At 37.8% G+C, this 16825-nt stretch overlaps 1 protein-coding gene across 2 annotated transcripts in view; it reads left to right on the top strand.

Annotated features, from left to right (window-relative positions):
- ADAMTS12 (ADAM metallopeptidase with thrombospondin type 1 motif, 12) overlaps nt 1-16825 on the top strand; it is a 375774-nt gene that overhangs the window by 187132 nt on the left and 171817 nt on the right. The gene's annotated exons all lie outside the window — the stretch shown is intronic.

The following is a 16825-nucleotide window of genomic DNA, read 5'->3' as shown; positions in this document are numbered from 1 at the left end:
GGGAGGCGGAGCTTGCAGTGAGCTGAGATCCGGCCACTGCACTCCAGCCTGGGCGACAGAGCGAGACTCCATCTCAAAAAAAAAAAAAAAAAGAAAGAAAGAAAGAAATGGAATTAATAGGTCAAAGGGTAATTAAGTGTGAACATTTTACAGACATTGACAAATTGAGGTCCAAAAACAGTTGTATCACTTTTCACCCAACCCAGAGTGTATGAGGGTGCCTGCTCTTATTCCTTCTTCTAAAACCTCTTGTGAGGAACAAAGTCCTCTTGGTTTCCCTCCAGAGCACTTCCTTCATGACTGCACTCTGTATTTTCTTAGCATCTGTCTTTTTCTTCTCTGTGGCATATATCTTGCATATTTTGCAGCAAATATCTTTATCTATTCCTCTTCCATTCACACAACCCATCTACCTTCCTACCTAAGAATTAAATCCCAAGTGGATCGTTAAGCTCTCAGAACTTCAATTTCCTCAGTGACAAAATGAGCACAATCACACCCATCTCACAGGGCTGTGAGGAAGATGAAATGCCGCAAGGCACGTGAAATTCTCAGCGTGTTGCCTGGCTTGTAATAGACGCAGAGGCACAGAAAGCTGAACAGAGACTTTCTTACTTTTGCCACTCCTGATGCTTCCATGGCATTTAATGCAACACAGTGTAGAATAAGCATTTTGCTGACTGACTTGATCTCCGGTGTTCAAGCCAATCATAAATCAAGTACCTAGGCAAGTGCATGTGATATTTTCAGGGGCCCTTCATTAGAAAGTGCACTGCTGTACTGTACTAAATGACTCTTTCCTCATCACTTTATGACACGTAAAGGAGCCTGAATCAAGTATAGTGACCAAGTATAGTGAATCAAGTATAGAGATGGCCTCCAGAAAGTGGCCTCATTTACCAGAAAAGCAGTCATCACATGTGGGCATTCTTCTAGCTCTAGCATTAAGTACCATCTTTTCTTTATAGCAGCAGTTCCCAACCTTTTGGGCATCAAGGACTGATTTCATGGAAGACAATTTTTCCACGGACTGGGAGGAGGTGGGATAGTTTTGGGTTGAAACTGTTCCACCTCAGATCATCAGGCATTAGATTCTCATAAGGAGCACACAACCTAGATCCCTCACATATACTGTTCAGAATAGGGTTCGCATTCCTATGAGAATCTAATGCTGCTGCTTATCTGATAGGAGGCGGAGCTCAGATGGTAACGCTTGCTCACCTGCCACTTCACCTCCTGCTGTGTGGCCTGGTTCTTAACAGACCATGGACCATTCTGGTTCATGGCCTGGAGGTTGGGGCCCCTGCTTTACAGCAATTTTCTAAATTCTTTCTCAGAAACCATGTTATCTGGACAAAGGACATTTGCTTAATATGTCCTCATACAAAAATCTAATATAATCATACATATGGAGATAGATGATCTTTAGTGCCCTATTTATCACAATCTGTGATTCTGTGGTCCATGTTAGACTGTATTATACTTTTAAATATTATTTGCCAATATTATTACAGCCGAAACTCAGGTAGCACAGTATTCAGCCTAGGTAAATTCAACCTGCTACATAAGAAGCACAATTTAAAATGATAGGATTGTGTAAAACTTTTGTTGTTTTGTTCACAAACGGGAACACACAGAATACACAGAAGTTTGCTGTGGAGATAAGTATGGGAAACTAGGGAACGGCATGATTCACAGCTATGGCAAAATGACTTTCACTTCCAATGTCATTTTCTTTTCTTACTATTGCAAATTCTTCACATTGACTTGTTTTATTTCAATCCAGTGTAGACAAAAATAAATAGAAAAATATATTCATCAGTTTTGTTCATCATTTATGGGTTTGGGCTTATCATAGTTTTAATTTCATAATAACTTCTGGAATACACAATTGTGTAAGTTGAGGAATGCATGTAGAAATAATAGAGATATCAAGATTAGAGTCACTAAATTATTCACAGTGATCAAGGCCTTTTACTTGGTGCAGGGTGTTTGGTGGGGAAGGAGAGTATTTAAAAGAGACATATAGTGCCATGGTGAAGAGCCAAATTGGCTGCTTCAATCCCTGCTCTGCCACTTACTGTCTGTGTGGTATCCAGAAACTAACTTCCCTCATCTGTAAAATGAGGGTAATAGTAGTACTTACCTAACAGGGTTATTGTGTGTATTAAATGAATTCAGATATGCAAAGCACTTCTGATAGGATCTGGCACTGGGCCATCATTATTTGTTTATTGCTTCTGGAATACTTTTCACTTAACTATTCCATTGAAAAAGAGGCTGGAAAGTCAACTCTGAGTTCCCCTTAGAAGACCAGATGAAATTTGGATGCAGAGAGGGGTGGTTTACTTGTGAGGACTAAGCTTTTCTGCCTGGCAAAATAGGCAATATGGTGCTGAAAGAAAGTGGCAAGCAATGGGTGCAGAATTTGTCTTATCTATTTCAAAATATTAACCACACGAGCCTCAGTCTTTCACGTATCTGATGGACACAGTGAATAGCATAAAATGGGGCCTCTTTCTTCCTCCTTATGGCCCATCTGGGAAGACGTCAGTGAGGAAAGATAAGTCATGCAAATCCGTCATGACGCCAGGACATGGGACAGTCTTCGCTGCCCTGCCCCACACCTCTCTCCTGTGACAAGCACAAAAAGAGCTTAAAAAAAAAATGCAATTTCTTTCTCAATCTCTACTCGCACCAATTTTCCAGCTTCCAAACTGATAGAGTCATAACTCTATAGGGTAGGATCAAAATTATTATTGTATCCATGTTCCTAGTTTTTCCCCTTCCCAAACCAATGAAATAAGGTTTCTGCTTTGGAAAGTTCGATGCCCCTCCCGCTGTCCTCTGAGTAGGATTTAGTCCTATTAGACATGTTCTCTCATACTTTATTTTATACTGTAGAATTAGGAGAAAAGTGAAAGTGGAGAAGAATCTGAAGCCTTTGGGCCTGGGCTGGGGAAAGAGGCTTTTCAGGGGATTTTGGAAGAATCTTATGAGTTTAAGAAAATTATCTTTATCCGATGATCCATCATTGCAAGAAAACTACTCAAGTTTTTTCAAAATGTATTTTTTTGGTGACTGAACTATGTTCCTTTGGTCATGTTGAAATTTAATTTTCAATAAATAAAAAACACAATTCTGATAAAAATCATATTGAATTTGTGTCAGGTTTTAATTTCCTCAATAATAAGAGAACCATCAGGATGACAAGGCTGATTCATAGGAGGACGGGAGAAACTAATGTGTATAGGAGTGAGGGAAAAACCAAAATAAGCACTGCAATAAAAAGGAAACTGTAGTAAGATTGCTGAGTTAGATAGATACACAATTGGTTGATTTTCTACAAGACAATAAAACCATAAGCTTTGGAGTTATTTTGTGTCTTTATTCCATTTGGGTTGCTATGAGAAAACAATCTTAGACTGGCTAATTTATAAATAACAGAAATTTATATCTAACAGTTCAAGAAACCAGGAAGTCCAAGATAATGGTGAAGGTAGATTCAATGTCTGGTGAGGGCTGGGTCTCTGCTTAAAAGATGGTACCATTTCTCTGTGTCTCCACATGGTAGAAGGCACAAACAAGCTCTCTCAGGCCTCTTTTATGAGGGCACTAATCCTGTTTATGAGGGCCCCACATTCCTGACCTAGTCACCTTTCAATACCTCTGCACTGGGGATTCAGTTTCAACAAATGAGTTTTGTGAGGACACAAAAATTCAGATCATAGCATCTTATCTACTGGACAAAAATTATTTGTAGTTTATCATGTTTCTAAAAGTTAACATCTATCTTTACAGAGCTGTAAAATGCCTGGGCCCTTATTAACAGTAAATTGTGAGTCAAACAAAGTTATAGTCCCCAGCCTAGAGAGAGTCAGAAAAATCTTGGGTAGGGTTGGCTAGACAGCTCCCTGGCCTGACAACAAAGGTGACACAGTCATCTTTTTGCCTTTCTCCCATGTTTTGGTTAATTTTTAAAAATAGTTACTTGTATGATTATAAAATCTGCTAGGATTATTTTTTATCACAAAAAAGGGTGGTTTCATTGTGTTTTGTGTTCTTTCTGGGATTCATTTACAGAAGAGAAGCATACAGAACACCTGCTACCCTCCTGTTGTAGAGTGCAGTAAATCTACAGCCACGAGAAGCCAAGCAACTACAAAAGCCAAATAATTAGCTTGGTCTGAAGAGTTTGTAAAGAATCTAGGATTGCATCTCAATAACCTTTATCATTCTAGAGATTCCCCTAGTCAAAGTTTTTTTTTTTTACTTCTTTGTTTTAATCACTCATATATGCTTATTTTTTCTAATGCTAGAGAAACAAAATTAAGAAAAAAATATTTCCATCCAGAATTCACCAACAATGCCCACAACGGCATATGAACGCTCTCCTAAGGGTACCCCCAAACTTGCTAACGTCTGAAGACTGTTAGGAAGTCTTCAAACTTCCTCCCTACTGCCTATAAGTCACAGAATAGACACATACTGATTTCCCAGTTTGGTTTTGTAAACATTAGTTCCACATATGAAGCTCAACCCTTGTTCCATAATTGGGGGTTTGTCCTATGGGATGAAATGAAATTTAACTCAATTATGACATTCCTGCCTGGAATTAAAAAAAAAAAAAAAAAAGAGAGAGAGAGCCTCTTCAAGTCAACAGGCCCTGAAAATGGATCATCACTCATTCTAAATTTGTTTATTGTTACATAATAATTGTACATATTTATGAGGTACATGTGATATTTTGATATATGCATGCAATGTACAGTGATCAAATCAGGGTATTCAGGATATCAAATACCTCAAAGATTTATCATTTCTTTATTTTGGGAACATTTCAAAACTTTTCATTTAGTTATTTTGAAGTATACAATAAATTGTTTTTAACTGTAGTCACCCTACTATGCTATCATACCCTAGAACTTAATCCTTCTATGTAACTGTATGTCTGTACCCATTAACCAGCTTCTCTTCATACCCTGTCTTCACTCTACCCCTTTCAACCTCTGATAACTATCATTCTACTCTTTACCTCCGTGAGATCCACTTTTTTAGATTCCACGTGAGTGAGAACGTGTAATTTTTGTCTTTCTGTGCCTGGATTATTTCACTTAACATAATGACCTCCAGTTCCATCCATGTTGCTGTAAGTGACAGTATTTCATTCATTTTTTATGGATGAATAGTATTCCAGTATGTATATATCCCACATTTTCTTTATCTATTCATCTGTTGATGGACACTTAGGTTGATTCCAAATCTTGGCTTTTATCAATAGTGCTGAAATAGACATGGGGTGCAGGCATCCCTTTGACATGCTGATTTCCTTTCCTTTGGATAAAAAGACAGTAGTGGGGTTGCTGGATCATATGGTAGTTCTATTTTTCATTTTTTGAGAAACCTTATACTGTTTTCTACAGTGGCTTTGCTGATTTACATTACCACCAGCAGTGTATGAGGGTACCTTTCCTTCCGCATCCTTGCCATCATTTTTTGTTTCTTCTATCTTTTTGACAATAGCCATCCTAACTGGGGTGAGATGATATCCCATTGACTCATCCTAAATTTGTTTAAAGGGGCTTTTCCCCTTCTTCAGCTGTAACATATAGGCAGCTGTAGGCTATTACTTTATCTCCTATCTATGGTTCCCCAATGTGTAAAACTCTCTATAAGAAACACCAACTCCTGAAAGACTCTAAGTGAGTTGAATTGTCCAGACTTTCAAATAAAAACAAGTCGTATCACAAGCCCACAAGAAGATTTCAGGTTCTTCCTAGAGGGCAGGGGTCCAACCAAGACGACTGTGCTCTCATCTGTAAAAGAAGATTGGTGTCAGAAAGGAGATCTTTAAGACTCTTACTCTGAATGAAAATGACCAGAATAACTAGTTCTTACTGGGTTTTCTCATGTCACCAAAATAGATTTATTTCTATTGATAGTAGATTCTTGTCATATAATCAGTCTGACTTGAGAATTAATCACATTTGCCTTTTCCTCAGTAGTGGCAAGACTAGAGCCAACTTTGTGGACTAACCAAACAAGTGAATCAACAGAATATGTTGACCCATTTTTTTCACTAGTTTCATTATTTTGAGTTTATTTTATCTTCTCCTCATCAATTTTCTCTTTTTTTCTTGTTGTCTCCTGATTTAAGTCATCTGGCCATCCTGTCTATATTTGGAACCCACATTAGTGGTTTTGTGAAATAAAGCAGGCTATATATAAATCAAACACCCATACTGGGTCCATTTCCAAATTTCTGTTTGTGATATCTTGTGGTTTTGAGGATTAAAAATGGTTTAAAACCAGCAATGAAAAGTTGTTCTAGTTTTTAAATATGTATTTTTAAAAGCTGTTGTTAAAACTTTTGAGAACTGATGAGGACATTACTTTGTATGTTGGTGGTTTCCGTTTACTTGGTTCTGTTTTTGCTCCCTATAACTTGATTTCCTCAGCATTGAGCTAATAACACTCCTGCTATTGCTGACTGGGCATATCTACATACAAAAAATCTTGATAAAACAATGTGTGCTGAGGAGTGTAAGTATAGCTCCCTGATTGGCCCTTTTAATAACACTGATTGTTCCTTTTGTTGCATTTCACATTATGAACGAAACTCTAAGAAATGATTGGGAAACATCTTTTCAGAAACATCCATTCAGAGGCTTAAGGCCTCAGATTACTGGCCTTCCACAGTTACATCTCCAGTGTGGAGTTTGGTTTATTTGTCCAGTATATGTTTAAAATCAAGATGCAAATCCCTAACAAGTTCTAAATTTATTTTAAAATGTGGCAAATCTACACAGAGTCTAGCCAAATCCCATATTCTGCCACTAAATGATTGCTATTGGATCTAGGCCATGACCCCATTGATTTTTTTACAGGCAACTTTGCAGCCCCAAAGCCAGATGTTGAATCAAGGAAACAGAAGTCCCAGTGTTCAGAAGGACAGCATTTTACTAACTCATCTCAACCAGCTTCATCTCTTTGTACAAGAAGGACTTAAGAGGCTGAAGAGGTGTGAGGTTTGGATGGAGAGGCCAAACTAGTTTATCTTTGCCAGTTTGTTATGTAGATCATCACAGCTTCTCAACTACGTCAGTGATCTTGCACTTAGCCTTGTCTCTATCCTTTACCTTGTCAAACCTCACCAACTCTTTTCCCCACCTCTGTCATTCCGAAAACCTATAGTAACTACTTCACTCAGCACCTTCAGCTGAATCTCTGTGGCTTAGTGTTGCAAACCCATCCACCCCAAATCTACTGCAAAGATGAGGCTTTGATGACTTCCTTCTCACAACTTGCTGCTCTTCCTATCTATTCAGTTCTTCTCCCTGCCCAATCTTCATTATTTGTCTGTATTTGGAACCTACCTCCAAAGAGCACTGAAAACATTTTACCTCTTGGGAGTAGTATGTGCTTTTGGGGGATATGTTGAGACCTGCTGCCATCATTCAAAGTCCTGATGCTGCCTTGGCTGTTAATTAACAATGAGGTTTTTTATGTTTTCCAGCCAGTTTGTATTTGTTAGATCAATTATTAATAGTAATATTTAACATTTAGTAAGTATTTACAGTGCCTGCTACTGTTGTACATGGTTTATGTATCAACTTATTTAATCCTCATCAGAATTTCATTAGATACATTCCAGTATGTCTCCATTTTACAGATGAGGAAGCTGAGGCAGAGCAAAGCCAAGTAAGTTATACAAAGTTACTTAGGAGTTACTAAGAGGTAGTATTAATTTGGCTTTGAAACTGTGCCCAGACATCATTCTATCCTGCCTTCAGTGGTAACCTACTGCATCCTCAGAAGATATGGAAATACTACTCTTCAAATTACAACCTCAAGTGTAAGTGGCTGAGCAGATATTTGAAGATTCCAAGTACAACTAATATTAAGTGATTAGTGATCTGCTTTCTGCACATATCCTTAGGGTCCCTCCTTCTCTCCAGGATCCATTGTATTCCCTGTGTTTAAGTAGTAATTGTATCTCTGAGTTTGAAAGACAATAAATTTGATAGTTCTAACTCCAGACATTTTCAGAGAGAATATTAGAAGAGCAATGAGGGAAGCAATGATCATGCTCATTTATTAACATTGATTATACATATTTCTTCTTTGGGAGGATGCTGCTTGTGTGTTTGTTTGCACAGTTCTGTCCTTTAAGAGAGTAACAGTAGGGAGTGGTGCCTGGAGCATCATGCAGTGAGTTTGGAAGGACACCAAAATCTGTTTGTGCTGTGTATCCCCTGGGCCAGCTGCAGCCCTACAAGGCCTTTAATTTAGAATTTCCTCAGCCACTTGTGGTTCCAAAATATTTCTTATGTTTTTCAAAATAATAATTGAAAAGGAAGTAAAAACAGCCAGTCAGCTGTAAAAATTGTATGATATCTAGCAACTGGGCTGGGTCACCAAGGGTTGACACCCCTGAGAGAAATCAGTAACAGAGCCTTGGAAAGCACCATGTTAATTTGGATGGGGAGGTGGGGATGTGGCTGGAAGAGGAGAGGAGATTCAGGGTTCTGGGAGTAAGTTGAGTGGGGTTAGTCAGTCACTCTCTGGGTTGTGATTTCTGTGTAAAAGGCATTGTTTAGGTCCCAAGCTGGTGATAAAGCTGGTCCAGGGGTAGGACATGGTATTTGAAAATGGTGGTGCTGAAAGTTGTTATTGGAATCTCCACTGCAAGAGAGAAGAGGAAGAAGTGACCACATAATTTCCATTATTATTTTTGCCATCCCTCAGGACGGTATATCATCTGGCCTTGCCTATCTGTGCAAGGGAGTCTCTTAGACCACTTGCCCCACATTTACTATGTCTCAACCAATCCTCTTTCTGAAAACTTTTAGTACTCATTAAGATTTTTCCTGCTGTAGAAGTTCCACGCTTGCTCTTTTCTATGTTTGAAATATTATTTCTCTGTGTCTGCACATAGGCTTTTTGTTATCGAGGTCCCAGCTTAAATGGCACACCCTCAAAGTGATGCTTCCTGATCGTGCTATCTAAAACGCATTCTTCCCTACGCTGTTGTTTAAGCAGTCTGTTTGTGTCTTCCATAGTGTATAGCACAACCTCTAACTTTTGAGAAGTGTGACTGTCTTACTTGTTTGTTGTAGGTCTTTACCATCAAATTCCAAGCTCCATGAGGCCAGGAGCCATGTCATTATTGCTCACTGATACCTTCTCAATTTCTAGTACAATGACTAGGTCATAGCAGATGCACAATAAATATTTGTTTCAAAGGGAGAGAGTGGCAAGAAGACTTGACAATTTGGGATCAGAAAAGGGAGATGTGGTGAACCTCTAAAATGTGTTGTGATGAGTTCCAAGCCTACAACCTTGGCTGCCTTGGCAACATACTCCAGTGGCGGAAACTGGATTCAGGATCATTTTTACATGCAGATTCTCAGACTGTCTTATATGGCAATGGTTGGAGGGTAGAAGCAGAAATTTTATCTGATTAGTGCCTTGGAAAACACTAACAAGCTGATTGAGCCTTCAGGAATTTTTATTTTCCAAATTTAAAACTCTAAAAATAGTTCTGAAATGATACAAGTTACTAATTCCTCCCATATACACAACACTTTTTATGGAATGGTCATACCTAGCATATCTTTGAGTCATGAAAACAGTACTGGGAAGGGACAAAGACACAATTTTAAGCCTATTTTGAAGATAAGGAATTGGCTTCAAAGAGTTTAAGTGACTTTAACTATTAACAAGTAGCTGGAATTAGAATCTGGTACACTTGGTTTATATGGATTGCTTACTCTACTACATCTTTTCAGACAATGTTTGTTTTATTTTTATATGTTATATTCATGGTAGATTGGATTTTGACTTCAGTTTTTTTTCTATTTTATTTTATTTTATTTTAACTTCTGGAATACATGTGCAGGTTTATTACATAGGTAAACATGTGCCATGGTGGTTTGCTGCACCTATCAACCCATCACCTAGGTATTAAGCCCAGCATGCATTAGCTACTTATCTTGATGGTCTCCCAACCCCCACATCCCCCCAACAACAGTCCCCCATGTGTGTTGTTCCCCTCCCTGTGTCCATGTGTTCCCATTGTTCAACTCCCACTTGTAAGTGAGAACATGCAGTGTTTGGTTTCCTGTTTCCTCTTTAGTTTGCTGAGGATAATGGCTTCTAGCTCCATCCATAGTATTGTTTTTTGTTTGTTTTTGTTTTTGTTTTGTTTTGTTTTTTATTTTATTTTATTTTTATGCTTTAAGATCTGGGATACATGTGCAGAATGTGCAGGTTTGTTACATAGGTGTACATGTGCCATGGTGATTTACTGCACACATCAACCTGTTATCTACATTAGATATTTCTCCTAATGCCATCCCTCCTCTTGCCCCCCACCCCCTGACAAGCCCCGGTGTGTGATGTTCCCCTTCCTGTGCCCATATGTTCTCACTGTTCAACTCCCACTTATAAGTGAGAACATGTGGTGTTTGATTTTCTGTTCCTGTGTTAGTTTGCTGAGAATGATGGTTTCTAGCTTCATCCATGTCCCTGCAAAGGACATGAGCTCATCCTTTTTTATGGCTGTGTAATATTCCATGGTGTATATGTGCTACATTTTCTTTCTCCAGTCTATCATTGATGGGCATTTGGGTTGGTTCCAAGTCTTTGCCATTGTGAATAGTGCTACAGTAAACATACATGTGCATGTGTCTTTATAGTAGAATGATTTATAATCCTTTGGGTATATACTCAGTAATGAGATTGCTGGGTCAAATGGTATTTCTGGTTCTAGATCCTTGAGGAACCTCCATACTGTCTTCCACAATGGTTGAACTAATTTACTTTCCCACCAACAGTGTAAAAGCATTCCTGTTTCTCCACATTCTCTCCAGCATCTGTTGTTTCCTGACTTTTTAATGATGGTCATTCTAACTGGCGTGAGATGGTATCTCATTTTGGTTTTGATTTGCATTTCTCTAATGACCAGTGATGATAAGCTTTTTATCATGTTTGTTGGCTGCATAAATGTCTTATTTTGAGAAATGTTTGTTCATATCGTTTGCCGACTTTTTGATGGGGTTGTTTTTTTCTTGTAAATTTGTTTAAGTTCCTTGTAGATTCTGGATATTAGCCCTTTGTCAGACGGATAGATTGCAAAAATTTTCTCCCATTCTGTAGGTTACCTGCTCACTCTAATGATAGTTTCTTTTGCTGTGTAGAAGCTCTTAATTAAATCCCATTTGTCAGTTTTGGCTTTTGTTGCAATTGCTTTTGATGTTTTAGTCATGAAGACTTTGTCCATACCTATGTTCTGAATGGTATTGCCAAGGTTTTCTTCTAGGGTTTTTATGGTTTTAGGTCTTATGTTTAAGTCTTTAATCCATCTCATGTTAATTTTTGTATAAAGTATAAGGAAGGGGTCCAGTTTCAGTTTCCTGCATACGGCTAGCCAGTTTTCCCAACACCATTTATTAAATAGGGAATCCTTTCCCTATTACTTATTTTTGTCAGATTTGTCAAAGATCAGATGATTGTAGTTGTGTGGTGTTATTTCTGAGGCCTCTGTTCTGTTCCATTGGTCTATATATCTATTTTGGTACCAGTGCCATGCTGTTTCGGTAACTGTAGCCTTGTAATATAGTTTGAGGTCAAGTAGCATGATGCCTCCAGCTTTGTTCTTTTTGCTTAGGATTGTCTTGGCTATATGGGTTCTTTTTTTGGCTCCATATGAAATTTAAAGTAGTTTTTCCTAATTCTATGAAGAAACTCAGTGGTAGCTTGATGGGAATAGCATTAAATCTATAAATTACTTTGGGCAGTATGGCCATTTTCATAATACTGATTCTTCCTATCCATGAGCATAGAATGCTTTTTCATTTGTTTGTGTCTTCTCTTGTTTCCTGAGCAGTGGTTTGTAGTTCTCCTTGAAGAGGTCCTTCACATCCCTTGTAAGTTGGATTCCTAGGTATTTTATTTTCTTTGTAGCAATTGTGAATGGGAGTTCCCTCATGATTTGGTTCTCTGTTTGTCTATTATTGGTGTGTAGGAATGCTTGTGATTTTTACACCTTGATTTTGTATCCTGAGACCTTGCTGAAGTTGTTTATCAGCTTAAGGTGTTTTTGGGCTGAGATGATGGGGTTTTCTAAATATACAATCAAGTCATCCACAAACAGAGACAATTCGACTTCCTGTCTTCCTATTTGAATATGCCTTATTTCTTTCTCTTGCTTGATTGCGCTGGCCAGAACTTCCAATACTATGTTGAATAGGAGTGGTGAGAAAGGGTACACTTGTCTTGTGCCAGTTTTCAAAGGGAATGCTTCCAGCTTTTGCCCATTCAGTATGATATTGGCTGTGGGTTTGTCATAAATAGCTCTTATTATTTTGAGGTATGTTCCATCAATACCTAGTTTATTGAGAGTTTTTAGCATTAAGGGGTGTTGACTTTTATTGAAGGTGTTTTCTGCATCTATTGAAATAAACCAGCTGGCATCATAATGACAGGATCAAATTCACATATAACAATATTAACCTTAAATGTAAATGGGCTAAATGCCCCAATTAAAAGACAAAGACTGGCAAATTGGATAAAGAATCAAGACCCATCGGTGTGCTGTATTCAAGAGACCCATCTCATGTGCAAAGACACACATAGGCTCAAAATAAAGAGATGGAGGAATATTTGCCACCTAAATAGGAAGCAAAAAAAGAAAAAGAGAAAAAAAAAGCAGGGGTTGCAATCCTCATCTCTGATGATACAGATTTTAAACCAACAAAGATCAAAAAAGAAGAAGAAGGTCATTATGTAATGGTAAAGGGATCAATGCAACAAGAATGGCTAACTATCCTAAATATATATGCACCCCATACAGGAGCACCCAGAGTCATAAAATAAGTTCTTAGAGACCTGCAAAGAGACTTAGACTCCCACACAATAATACTGGGAGACTTTAACACCCCACTGTCAATGTTAGATCAATGAGACAGAAAATTAACAGGGATATCCAGGACTTGAACTCAGCTCTGGACCAAGCATCTCATGAGAGTTCATGAGATGAAGGGGGAAGGGAGCAGTATTCTAGGCAGAACAAACAGCATGCAAAAAGACTCTATGTTGCCATAAAAATTTGAAGATTGTTTTTCTATTTTTGTGAAAAATGTCATTGGTATTTTGATAGGAGTTACACTGAATCTGTAGATTGCTTTGGTTAGTCATATTATTTTAACAATATTAATTATTTCAATTCATAAGCATGGAAGATCAGTTTGTGTCCTCTTCAATTTCTTTCATAAGTGTTCTATAGTTTCTTGTATCAGTTTTTCACATTGGTTAAATTTATTTCCAGATATGTTATATTTTTTGTAGCTATTTAAGGAGGATTGCCTTCCTGAATTCTTTTTTAGTTTATTATTATTATTATTGTTATTATTATTATTTGAGATGGAGTCTCACTCTGTTGCCCAGGCTGGAGTGCAATGGTGTGATCTTGGCTCACTGCAATCTCCGCCTCCCAGGTTCAAGCAATTCTGCTGCCTCAGCCTCCCAAATAGCTGGGATTACAGGTGCACGCCACCACGCCCAGCTAATTTTTGTATTTTTAGTAGAGACAGGGTTTCACATGTTGGCCAGGCTGGTCTCAAACTCCTGACCTCACGTGATCTACTCACCTCAGCCTCCCAAAGTGCTGGGATTATAGGTTTGAGCCACCATGCCCAGCCCAGCTAGTTCATTATTAGCATATAAGAAAATGACTGATTTTTATGTCTTTGCAACTTGTTTTATAGGAGATAATATGGGCAAACTATTCATCTGATAAAGCACTAACATCCGGAATATACAAAGTACTTGAACAACTCAACAGCAAAAAGCATCCAATTAAAAATTGTGCAAAGGCAAAGGTATGGAACCAGCCCAAGTGCCCATCAATCAAGGAATGTATAAAGAAAATGTGGTGTGTGTGTGTGTGTATATATATATGTGTGTATGTGTATATATATGTATATATGTATGTGTATGTATGTATATACATACACACACACACACACACACACACACACACCATGGAATACTGCTTGGCCATGAAAAGGAGGAAAAATGGCATTTTCAGAAACCTAGATGGAGTTGGAGACCATTATTCTAAGTGAAGTAACTCAGAAATGGAAAACCAAACACCATATGTTCTACTTATAAGCGGGAGTTAAGCTATGAGGATGCAAAAGCATATGAATCATACAATGGACTTTGGGGTCTCAGAGGAAGGCTGGTAGACAGGAAGGGATAAAAAGCAATACCCACATGCAAAAGAATAAAATTGAACCCTTATCTCACACTATATACACAAAACCCTCAAGACTGAAACAATAAAACTCTTAGAATAAAATGCAGGATAAAAATATTTCTAAACATTGGACTGGGAAATGATTTCTTGCTTATGAAACCAAAAGTATAGGTAACAAAACCAAAAATAGACAAGTGGGACTATATTAAACTAAAAATCTTTTGCACAGCAAAAGACACAATTAACAAAGTGAAAGACATTTGATGGAATGAGAGAAAATATTCGCAGACCACATATCTGATAAGCACTTAAAATCCAAAATATATCCCTATGACTCAATAGCACATAGAAGCCATTTAAAAAATAGGCAGAGGACCTAAATAGGAATTTCTTCAAAGAAGACATATAAATGGCCAACAAGCATATGAAAACGTGCTCAACATTACTAATCATAAGGGAGATGCAAAGCAAAACCACATTAAAACATTATTTTACACCTATTAGGAGGGCTATTATCAAAAACACAAAGGAAAATGAATATTAGTGAAGATGTGAATAAAAGGAGATCCTTTTACACTCTTGGTGGAAATGTAAATTGGTGTAGACACTATGTAAATCAATACAAATATTCCTTAAAAAATGAAAATAGAATTACCATTTATTCCAGCAATCCTACTTCTGGGTGTAGATTCAAAGGAATTGAAACCTGGATCTTCAAGATATATTAGCTTCCCCATGTTCATTACAGTGTTATTCACAATAACCAAGATATGGAAGCGATCTGAATTTCCATCAATAGATGAATGGATAAAGAAAATGTGGTATATACATACAATGGAATACTGTTGTCAAAGGACACAATTACAACAGATTTGGTTTAAAGATATTAGTTGGTTTTCATTTGTGATTTTAGGATCAAACAACAACTCATTTTATAGAATAGAATGGGTGTTCCCATAAGCTGCGCAGAGAAGTTTGGCTTTATAAGCAGAAAAGGGCTGAAGAATGCAAAAAAACAGGGAACAAAAAACTTAATTGGTCATTTGAAAGTTAATTTCCTTGTAAAGGTTAAAGCAGAAGAACCTTCTTATTGTACTAGGTAAAACTGGCCTGTCTGGGGATTAGGCTTTTATTGCTCTCTTTCCCGATTTCATGGAAGATCAGGTAACAACTTAGTTTTGTCTCAATGGCATGGAACTTAGCATAAGTGACTCCCTTTTGGTTTGGTTTCTTGGGCCTAGTGCAGAAGCTCAACCTAAACCAATGCCTCCTATAAATTTTATTTAACACCATTCACCCTTAAAAATGAGGAAAGGATAGCACTGCCATTTGTGACCTTATGGTTGGCCCTGAAGGACATTAGGTCAAGTAAAATAAGCCAGACACAGAAAGATAAATGCCATATGATCTTGTTTATGTGTAGAATCTGAAATAATTTGTAGAAGCAGAGAGTAGTACAGTGGTTACCAGAGGATGGGGGGGAGGAAGAAATGGGGAGGTGTTAGTCAAAGAGTGCAAAGTTTCAATTATGCAAAATAAATAAGATCTGGAGATCTGTACAACATAGGGCCTATGATTAACAGTACTGTATTATATACTTAAACATTTTCTAAAAGAACAGATCTTATATTATGTGCTTTTACCACAAATGGGGGTGGAATGAAACTTTTTGATGTTATGGATGAGTTTATGACACTTACAGTGATGATGGTTTGATGGTATCATGGGTATATACTTATCTTTAAACACATAAAGTTGTACACATTAAATATGTACAGCTTTTCATGTGTCAAGCCTATTTGAATAAAACAGTTGAAAAGAAAAGAAAATTCATCCTCCAGGGGTGGTCAGCTGGTATTATATTAGAAAGACTGTAACTCTTCAGATCTTAATCATCACTAGAGGCTTTGAAAATTAGCACAGAGAATGTCAGAAATGGTTTTATTGGTGAAATGAGACACTTGCTATTCACGTGATGCATATCAAAATAGATTCTCCATGGTAAGATTCAAAGTATTCAAGTTTGAGGAATGGGGTATCATCAAGGTGCTCCCCACCTGTGGATGAACAGGTTGTAGGAATCCAGTGAGACCCATGGCTGTGCCTGTAGAATGGCACTGAGGTACCATCTACAGACGGTCTTGTTTCCAGCCACTCGTTAGGAGGCTTTCTGGTTGCCTAATGCCAAGGCATGAGGGTCCTACATCTGAAATATCATTATTTCTGCCTCAAGAGAAATTTCTGGTCAAGAGGTAGAATCCATCAAGCTCACAGTTGTATGAACTGTCCTGGGCCTGCTTTCGAAATAAATGTTTAATAAAAGGTCAGGTTTTGTCAATGAAAAAAAAATGTACAGTTAATTCGTAAAGAAGGCAACTCTCATCTAAGTAGAGTTTGTGGTGACTGAGTTGAAAAAATAGATGTAGGCCGGGCGCGGTGGCTCAAGCCTGTAATCCCAGCACTTTGGGAGGCTGAGACGGGCAGATCACGAGGTCAGGAGATCGAGACCATCCTGGCTAACACGGTGAAACCCTGTCTCTACTAAAAATACAAAAAACTAGC

The sequence above is a fragment of the Colobus angolensis genome, unplaced genomic scaffold (genome assembly GCF_000951035.1).
Source record: "Colobus angolensis palliatus isolate OR3802 unplaced genomic scaffold, Cang.pa_1.0 Scaffold341, whole genome shotgun sequence".
Lineage (NCBI taxonomy): Eukaryota > Metazoa > Chordata > Mammalia > Primates > Cercopithecidae > Colobus > Colobus angolensis.
This window is presented reverse-complemented; position numbering and strand designations above follow the sequence as displayed.